Genomic DNA, 10,718 nt, shown 5'->3' on the forward strand with positions numbered 1-10,718 from the left:
TTATAGAAAAGCATATAAATTGCGCTCAATAAAGAAATCAAAATCCAAGAAAAGATAATCAAGTATAGACTTCATATATAACATTCGTCATGGAATTTTTGCAAGATGCGAAGACACAATAACTTCTAGAATTTTCACAAAAGCAATACAAACCTAAATAAAAAATGAATACATAATAACGCTATAGTGATAAGAGGGGATCAAAGTACTCTTATCTATGTGGAATTGATATGAGCTTTGCAACTTCAATAATAGATAGGAGACTTGATTGATTTTAAAATTCCATGTAAATTCTTATTAGAAAGAAGTAAACATTAAAAATCTACCTAACAGGTAATTATCCTTTTGTATAAAATATTAAAATTGAAATATACATATGTCCCGGAATAGGTGAATTTGAAATATTTAATAACTATATAATAAGTAAAACTTTGAAGGAGGACGAAGGGTGCTTATGGAATTTGTCTGAGTCTACTCTTATCTCTTCCCCATTATTCCATTTTAATTTTTAAATGTATGCCTTGTAGACTTCCAGATACTAAAAACATATTTTGCTAATGGTTGTCTGTTTGTTTTCTTGCATCTTCTTTTTTCCTTAAAAAAACATGCGCAACATATACTCCTCAGTTCCTCATTGTATTTGTGTGAATTTGTATTATATATAATTGGGATACTTTTGTGGTGCATGTGTTTATCCTGCTTTAAAATTAAATTTTTTAGGTATGACTTCCTCTGATTTTTAGTAAGTCTACGATGCATGTGTTAGCTTGGTGGTATATGATTCTAGAAGAATGAAACTTTTTTGTTTTTATTTTTTATTTTTTTGGTTTCTTTCACTGATTTTTATTGATGGGTTAAGTTGCATATACCATTTTATTGCTTGTTCTTTTGTTTGATTTTATGGGTATTCGGCAAATTTAGGCATCATTGTAGTATATGTTGTTGGTTGCTATCTTCTTACTTGCTGTATTTGTAAATAATAATTCTGCAGAAAAGAAAGTTAGCATATAAATATAAATATAAACGAAACAGTAATTAATTCGAGCTCACTAAATTCACAGTGTTTCTTTAAGGAATTTTAATCTCCTCCTAGTACTCAAGGTTATGGATTATTTCCTCTCAGGATAAAACGAATTACAAACTGGTGTAGCGGTACTTCAAACCTCAGTGTTTCAGCGAACACAAAGTTCGGTAGCAAATCACACTTACGGTTGCTTTGTTTGTAGTTAAAAAACAATGCAGAACAAAGGAGGAGAACTCAGAAGTCGAATGAAAATTCTGAGAGGAAGGACTGCAATTTATAGCCAACGTTGAGTTTTAACTGAAGAGGAGATCAACAACAGGCAGATTGCTCTCAATTCTGTTTCTGTCCGTGTTCTATAGTTTCAACAAACTGCTGCTCATATTTATAGTGCAACCAGCTGATGAAATGTCATTCATTTGCCCATGGTGGAGCATGCACTAGGCTGCTATTGGAGCAATCACTTGGAGTACTTGCTGTATAGAGCAAGCACTTGGCCATGGTGGGAGAAGCACTAGGCTGCTGGAATACTTGGATTCTATCCACGGATTGGAAAACATCCATTACAAACACGGATAATATTATGTTAATATTCACTATTAACAAATAAATTTGGTCCAAAAAATTAATCAATCAATCGATCATTTGACCAAATCCAAATCCAAATCTGAAGCCGAAGTCGTAGCCGAAGCCGAGCCGAGCGAGCAACGATGACGATGGCGCGAGGCTTGCCTTCTTCTTAACTCTTTAAGAGCTATAAGAAGAGCAATTATATATGTACCCACCAAAAATCTTTTCCTCTTTCAATATGGGACAATGTCTCATTGTCAAGAGAGAGAAGCTTAAAATTTTACTCAAAATTTTTATTTTCCCTCCATTTCTCATTCACCATCTTTTTAAGACTTTTTCATCTTAAAAAGATACTCAACAATCCCCCACATGAATGGGGAATGGCTATATCATGGAAGTATGCATGAAAACCTTGTGTGATTCACAAGCAAGGATTAATCGCATCTGGATAGGTAGGTTTCCCTTTGAACTTTCCGTAGTGAACTTATGTCGAATATACTCGGTCAATCGGTAGATTTGATATCTTTGAACCGTCGATCTTTGGTGTATACCTAGACAACCATAAGTCACACATTCAACCCTTAACCGTCTTTGATTCTCATTGTTGTGTTCGTTTCAGCCATGAACACCGCTTGGTTTCATAAGTGCGTAGAGAATTGGTCTTGCAAAATTCTCCTTGAAGCGGCTAACACTTCACACTTACATAGGTGATTCCTAAACGTGTCATCCCGTAGATACACTATTTGATATACCCCGTATCAAATTTAGAAATCATTAAAAAGCCTTAATGTTTTATCCTTGGTACTGAACATTGTCTCATCACGAGAATGGACCAAAATTTTTCTTGACAATGTTGAACCGTCATTAATAACTTTGTTTGATCTCCTTGAACCTAGATCTTGGGATCTCCAGTCTTCTAGGTAGAGTTACCGCTACAATGACTTGTTCTCGGCCATAGTCCTATTCCTCTCGATGATTTCTCAACTACCTCTCTAGTCAGGCCTTTTATAAGTGGATCCGACACATTATCACTTGACTTTACATAGTCAATCGTGACAATTCCTCTAGAGAGTAGTTGCCTAACGGTTTTATGTCTTCATCGTATATGACGTGATTTATCGTTATACATAACGCTCCCAACCCTTCCAATTGCCGCTTGGCTATTGCAATGTATGCATATTGGTGCCAACGGTTTGGGCCAAAATGGAATATCTTCCAAGAAATTCCGGAGCCATTCAGCTTCTTCGCCGGCTTTATCTAAGGCTATGAACTCAGCCTCCATTGTAGAGCGGACAATACAAGTTTGTTTGGACGACTTCCAAGATTCTGTTCCTCCACCAATAGTGAATACATATCCACTTGTGGACTTCAAATCAGTTGAACCGGTGATCCAATTTGCATCATAATATCCTTCAATCACCGCAGGATATTTACTGTAGTGCAAATCAAAGTTTTGGGTATGTTCTAAATATCCCAAAACTCGTTTCATTGCCATCGAATGAGATTGACCCGGTCGTGTATCGACTCAGTTTACTTATAGCACAAGCTATATCTGGTCGTGTACAATTAATGATGTACATTAAGCATCCCAACACACGAGCATAATCCAATTGTGATATGATTTGGCCTTTGTTCTTTGCTAATGTAAGATTCACGTCAATTTGAGTCTTTGCAACTTTAAACCCTAAGTGCTTGAATTTTTCAAGTACTTTCTTAATATAATGAGATTGTGACAATGCCAGACCTTGAGGAGTCTTTTGGATCTTAATCCCTAGAATTAAATCCGCAACTCTCAAGTCCTTCATATCAAACTTGCTAGTTAGCATACGCTTAGTCACGTTTATGTTGGAAATGTCATTACTCATTATTAGCATATCATCCATATATAGGCAAACAATGACTATGTGATTTGGAACATTTTTAATGTACACACATTTATCACATTCATTTATCGTAAAACCATTTGACAACATTGTTTGGTCAAATTTCGCATGTCATTGTTTGGGTGCTTGTTTTAGCCTGTAGAGGGACTTAACAAGTCTACATACCTTCTTTTCTTTACCTGGAACCACAAATCCTTCATGTTGTTCCATGTAGATTTCTTCCTCCAAATCTCCATTTAAGAAGGCTGTCTTTATGTCCATTTGATGAATTTCAAGACCATAAACTGTAGCTAAAGCTACTAGCATTCGTATGGACACAATTATCGTCATTGGAGAATATGTATCAAAGTAGTTAAGACCTTCTCGTTGTCTATACCATTTGACAACAAGTTTTGCCTTAACTTTATCAATAGTGCCATCATTTTTCATTTTCTTCAATCCATTTAGAACCCAAAGGTTTATTTTCAGGAGGAAGATCAACTAATTCCCATGTATGGTTATTCAATATGGATTCTATTTTACTATTGACTGTTTCTTTCCAGAACAATGATTCCGAAGAAGACGTAGCTTCTTTAAATGTTTGAGGCTCATTTTCCAATAAGAAAGTCACAAAATCTGGTCCAAACGAAGTAGATGCTCTTTGACGTTTACTACGTCTTAGATCCTCCTGATTAAATATACTTTTTTTTTGTTTCTTCCCGAGGTCGTTTAGATCTGTCACGACCCTAACCCCAAACCCGGTCGTGATGGCTCCTTTCATGAAGACAAGACCAGCCAATTTAACACCAAGTCTTCTCACTTCATTCCAGTGTGTACTACCTATTCTTCAGAGCGGTTGGCAGGGATTTATATCCAGGAGATTGTTTGTTTTGCATGATGTTCTGGTTTCCATCATTTCAGATAGAGGTACTCAGTTTACTTCACAGTTTTGGAGAGTCGTACAGAGAGAGTTGGGTACTCAGGTGGAGTTGAGCACAACTTTTCATCCTTAGATAGACGGGCAGTCCGAGCGTACTATTAAAATATTGGAGGACATGTTGCGTGCTTGTGTTATCGATTTCGGAGGATCATGGGATGTGTTTCTACCGCTTGCAAAGTTTACCTACAACAACAGCTACCAGTCGAGTATTCAGATGGCTCCATATGAGGCTTTGTATAGGAGGCAGTGTAGATCTCTAATCGGTTGGTTCGAGCCCGGCGAGGCTAGGCTATTGGGGACTGATTTGGTACAGGATGTTTTGGAGAAGGTGAAGGTGATTCAGGAGAGGCTTCGTACGACGCAATTGAGGCAAAAGAGTTATGCTGATAGGAAGGTTCGAGATGTGTCCTACATGGTGGGTGAGAAGGTTCTGTTGAAGATTTCACCCATGAAGGGTGTTATGAGATTTGGGAAGAAAGGGAAATTGAGTCCTCGATTCATTGGGCCTTTTGAGGTGCTTCGGAGGATTGGGGAGGTGGCTTATGAACTTGTTTTGCCATCTAGTTTGTCGAGTGTGCATCCGATATTTCATGTTTTTATGCTCCGAAAGTATATTGGGGATCCATTTCATGTCTTGGACTTCAGCACCGTTCAGTTGGATGATGATTTGACCTTTGATATGGAGCCAGTAGCTATTTTGGGTCGTCAGGTTCGGAAGTTGAGGTCAAAGAATATAGCTTCAGTGAAAGTGCAGTGTAGAGTTCGGCCCGTGGAGGAGGCTACCTAGGAGACCAAGCGGGAGATGCGGAGCAGATATCCTCACCTATTCGAGGCTTCAGGTATGTTTCTTGACTCGTTCGAGGACGAACGTTTGTTTAAGTTGGGGAGGATGTGACAACCCGGTCAGTCGTCTCATGAGTTACCGCTCCATTTTCCCCATTTTTGTTTTTTTATGCTTCGTTATCCGTGTTTTATGTGATCGGGTTGATCAGTTTGAGTTCGGAGAGGATTTGGTAACAAATGAGATACTTAGTCTATTTTAAGAAGGTTTAAGTTGGAAAAGTCAACTGGATGTTGACTTATGTGTTAGAGAGCTCTGATGTGAGTTCTGTTGGTTCGGTTAGCTTCGGGAGGTGATTTATGGCTTAGGAGCGTGATCAGAATTGGTTTTGGAGGTTCGGAGTAGAATTAGGTTTGAATTGACGAAGTTGATATTTTGACGATTTCTGGTTGATAGGTGAGATTTTGATATAAGGGTCGGAATGGAATTTCGAGAGCTGCAGTAGCTTTGTTGTGTCATTTGGGATGTATGTGCAAAATTTCAAGTCATTCAGACGTGGTTTGGTTAGGTTTTTGATCGAAAGCGTATTTCGGAAGATTTTAGAAACTTAGGCTTGAAGGCTTGAATCCGATGTGATTTGGTAGATTCGATGTTGTTTGAGGTGATTTGATGGTTGGAACAAGTTTGAATAAGGTATTGGGTCATGTTTGTGCTTTTGGTTGAGGTCCCGGGGGCCTCGGGTGAGTTTCGGGTAGTCATTCGGATCATTTGAAGTTGGAAAATTGCAGAAAAAATTGCAGGTTCAGCTGTTCGATCACATAGAGTTGTTTTGAGGAGTTGAAGAATTGTTCTTCGTAATCGCGAGGGAAGTGCCGCGATCGCGATGAAGGAAATGAGGCCTGGGCAGAATGTTTTTAAAGTCGTCTTGTTCACGAATATGGGTCTATTTTCACCCATAGCTGCTCATTTTGAGAGATTTTTGAAGCAAAGGGATTCAAGGGGAAACGATTGGAGGTAAGAATTTTGGACTCAAAACTCGATTCTATTGTGAAATCTACCTAGAAAATCATGGAACTTAAGCTAAAAATGGAAGAACTAGGGCTTGGGATTTTGGACTTTTGAATTGGGATTTGAAGGACCATTTGAGGTCGGATTTGAGAACTTTTGATATGCATGAACTCGTGGGGTGATAAGGAATCTAATGATGTGAAAATTTCTGAGTTTCGAGAAGTGGGCACGAGGCCCAGGTTTTGCTAATTTCGGGATTTTTGGTATTTTTCGATTGTTTTCGCTTGGGCTTTGTTCCCTTAGCATATTGTGACGTATTCGTTCTGATTTTGGATAGATTCGACGCGCGTGGAGGCCGATTCGAGAGGCAAAGGCGTCGCGAGCTAGAGATTTAGCCAGTTCTAGGTGAGTAATGATTGTAAATGATGCTCTGAGGGTTTGAAACCCCGGATTGCACATCGTTGTGCTATATTAAGGTGAGACACACGCTGGATGACGGTCGTGGGGTCGTGTACTATTGGGGATTGTGACTTGGTCTGTCCCGATTAATGATTTTATCGCGTATTTGACTAAAAACTATTTGCTATCATCGTTATTTGGGTTGAATGCGATATTTGGGCCTAGTACCAGCTATTTGAACCCTTCAGGAATTTTCGTTGATATTTCCTCACTGTTTTGACTTTATACTTGAACTCAGTCATGTTATTTCCACTGTTTTCAAAACTCAGCCAAGTTTATTTTGCTTTAACACTTGAAATGATATTTCAAAAATATTTTGGGTTGAGCATCATGTTTTACTATTGCCTGAGTGGCTTATGTGATTTTTGACTGAGTAAGGCCGAGGGCCTGTATTGTGAGGATACTTTTGGGTCGGGTTGCACGCCGCAATAGTGAGATACTAATACGGATTTGAGGCCGAGGGCCTGAGATATGTACGCCACGAGGTGGCTTGTTGATATTGTCTATGAGGTCGAGGGCCTGAGATTTATACGCCACGAGGTGGCTTGATTGATATGAGGCCGAGGGCCTAGATTTGATGCCACGAGATGACTTGATATTGCTCTTGGGCCGTAAGGGGCCCTTCCCGGAGTCTGTACACCCCCAGTGAGCGCGGGTACCCATTGTGATGTGAGATTGAGCCCGAGGGGCTAGCACTGTTCTGAGATGTTGCCCGAGGGGCGGTTTTGTTGATACTATGCCCGAGGGGCGAACATTTACTTGTTATTTACCTATTAATTACTTGTTTTACGTGATGAAAAAGGGATTTTACTTGATTCTTCACCGATTTACTGATTTTAAGTGATTTTACTGCTTCGGTATAGAATGCCTTGTGTTTTACGTGTTTTCTTACTTTCAGTCATTATTTATATTTATTACTCACTAGGTCGGAGTACTCACATTATTCCCTACACCGTGTGTGCAGATTCAGGCGTAGCAGGTCCCGCTCCTGAGTGTTGATCCTTCCAGTCTAGGCGGTGTTTCAGAGACTACGAGGTAGTTGTTGGCATTCGCAACCCCATTGTTTCCCTTATCTCATTATTTCTATGTTCTTCAAACAGTTGTACCAGATATCGTATTTAGTAGACTTGTATCAGGATCCTTAGTTGCTCATGACTTGTGACACCCCGGTTAGGGCTGTGTCGGGTTGGGTTTCCGTTTTGTTATCTCTATTTCCGCTAAATATTGCTATTAAATCATGTTTAAAGTATTTGTATGTTATTTAACTGCTTAAAAGGGTAAATTGTGTTAAATTGGCTGGCCTTGTCTTCACGAGATGCGCCATCACGACCGGGTTCGGGGTTAGGATCGTGACAAGATCCTTCACCAAACGACTCACATTCCTTTTTATACAGATATATATTTTCAAAGAACTCAGCATTATCTGATTTTATAATCGTATTATTGTGAATGTCGGGATTTTCTGCTTTATGAACTAGAAATCGATATGCTTTACTATTGGTCGCATGTCCTATGAAAACACAATCAACTATTTTCGGTCCTATTTTTACCCTTTTGGGTTTAGGAATTTGCACTTTTGCCAAACATCCCCACACTTTCAAATAATTCAAGTTGGGCTTCCTTCCTTTTCATTTTTCATATGGAATGGGTTGTGTTTTGCTATGGGGTACTCGATTTAGTATCCGGTTAGCCGTAAGAACGACTTCCTCCCAAAAGTTCGGTGGCAAACCAGAACTTATCAACAACGCGTTCATCATCTCCTTTAATGAACGATTCTTTCTTTCCGCAATCCTATTGGATTGGGGCATGTAAGGGGTTGTTGTTTGATGAATAATTCCATATTCTAGACATATTTCTTCAAAAGGAGATTCATATTTACCACTCCTATCACTTCTTATCATTTTGTCAGTCAAATCATTATCTGAATCCGAAGAAATATCACCAATTCCATTAAGCTTGTACAGATCAGACTTGGAAGAAAGTTGAGAATAAAACTTCCTTTCGTCTTTGTCATCATAGAGTCTTATGATCCCCGTTTTATGTGAACTGCCATGAGCAACGGACAACTTTTCATTACCATCAACCTTGTCACTCTCAATTAAACTTCTTTTCCTCTTGGAAAATGAAGTAGAGAATTCCTCTATAACCTCTTATTTTATCTGCTTAGGAAATGTTAAATTCCTACCTACACCATCACTGTTTGAAATACATGCCATTGCCTTCTCATCATCATTGTCGCTAATGAGAACAACAATTGATCAAAGACACACCCTGTCAGGTATTGTATCTAAGTTATTCTCTGTATCCAAGTTCATCCCGAATAATAGTACTACGAAGATAATCACCAAATTCACCATCAGATGGCTTTATGATGCCAATGAAGCAAGATGAGCTATTCAATGAGACTCGTATTGTAAAGAAGAAGAAAGAGAATGATCCAGAAAGGTGGGTCGAGGGCCGAGCCTCGACTATATATGTAAGTTTTTTACTTTTCATTATGTATTTTGATTTACTTTTATATAAATTTTGAAATACTAATTCAATGTAATTTTTCTTATAGGTTCGCTTCACAGCTGACGTGGAGGAATTCATACGCAGTCAGCCACCTAATGAGTCGGGCAAGGCAATCCAACTTTCAGACGGGGATGCTGAAAGAACACTCCTTTAGTACTTTATATACTTTGAACTAGGCAATAGAACCAGTTTTCGAATTGGCTTGTAATAAGCGTTAACTTAGTTTTGTTAGCTTAATGTGTTAGTTCTACTGAACTTTATACTTTGTTGGTTTTAATGTTGTTGTTAATGTTGTTGTTGTTGTGTTGTTGTTGTTGTTGCTTGTAATAGGGAATTTGGTATGCTGGCAGGTGGTGTAGCTGCCAAAACAGGCAGTTTCTGCCAAAATTATAACCAAAAAAGCGACCAACTTTGGTCGCTTTTCTTATTAAAAAAAATATTTTCTGGGCAATAGCGACCAAGGTTGGTCGCTAATTAACCCAGATTTCTTAAAAAGCGACCAACTTTGGTCGCTATTCTATTAAAAAATAATTTTTGGAAAATAGCGACCAATTTTGGTCGCTTATGTTTAAAAAAGAATTAAATTCTTGCAATTAGCGACCAGTTTTGGTCGCTTATGTTTAAAAAAAATTAAAAAAAAAAGTGACCAACTTTGGTCGCTATTTTTCAGATTTTAAAATATAATATTTGGTTTACAGACCAAAGTTGGTCGCTATATTTTGATTAATAATAAATAAAAAAATATAATTTAAATATAGAAACCAACTTTGGTCGCTAAATTTATATTATTAAAATATTAAAGCGACCAAAGTTGGTCTCTATATTTAAAACCCGGAATATTTGGTCCCTTTACCTTTGAGACCAAAGTTGGTCGCTAATTAGCATCGCTTTTTTCCGGATTTCTAGTAATGTAATTTTCACAGTTCTGCCGATCAAGCTTTAACTATCTCATTACTATGGATGAAGAAAAGATTCTACTCCTTCCACTTTATATTCCAGGTTAAATCACAGATTACATTATTATATTATTTTCTACAGCAAAAGTTGTTATCATATTCGCTAAGTTCTCCCTTTCCTTCCCAGCTAAATATTGCAAATACCTTTTCAAGTGTAGTATCAAGGTAAAAATGGTGTTTTCCACTGATCACCAGAAGGTTGTTGCTTGCTGCTCGACCAAGATTTTCCTTCCAATCCGGTTATGTGAGAATTGTTGTGCAAATATTTCATCATCAAAATGTGTAGTTTAAAGCTAGCTGTGAATTCATATTATTGATAATGTTAATCTATTTTCCACTTTTCAGTTTGCATGTTCTTTAATGACAAGCTTTTCTGGCGTTGAACTCTTTTTTGTAATCATGAAGTTATGTGTGATATTAGCTCTTCACATGTCCTGTATAAACTTCTCATGGCACTTAGCTTTGTTCTTTTGGCTTGAATGTATCTTAGTTGCAGCAATATGGGTGTTTCAACTATTGAAAGTTTTCAACATTGTTCCAAAAAATGACCTTATAGTTCTTTTTTCTTATTTTGTTGACTTTTTTAATTGCAATAATAGAAGGCTAG

Source organism: Nicotiana sylvestris, chromosome 12 (assembly GCF_000393655.2).
Source record: "Nicotiana sylvestris chromosome 12, ASM39365v2, whole genome shotgun sequence".
In the NCBI taxonomy this organism is placed as follows: Eukaryota; Viridiplantae; Streptophyta; class Magnoliopsida; order Solanales; family Solanaceae; genus Nicotiana; species Nicotiana sylvestris.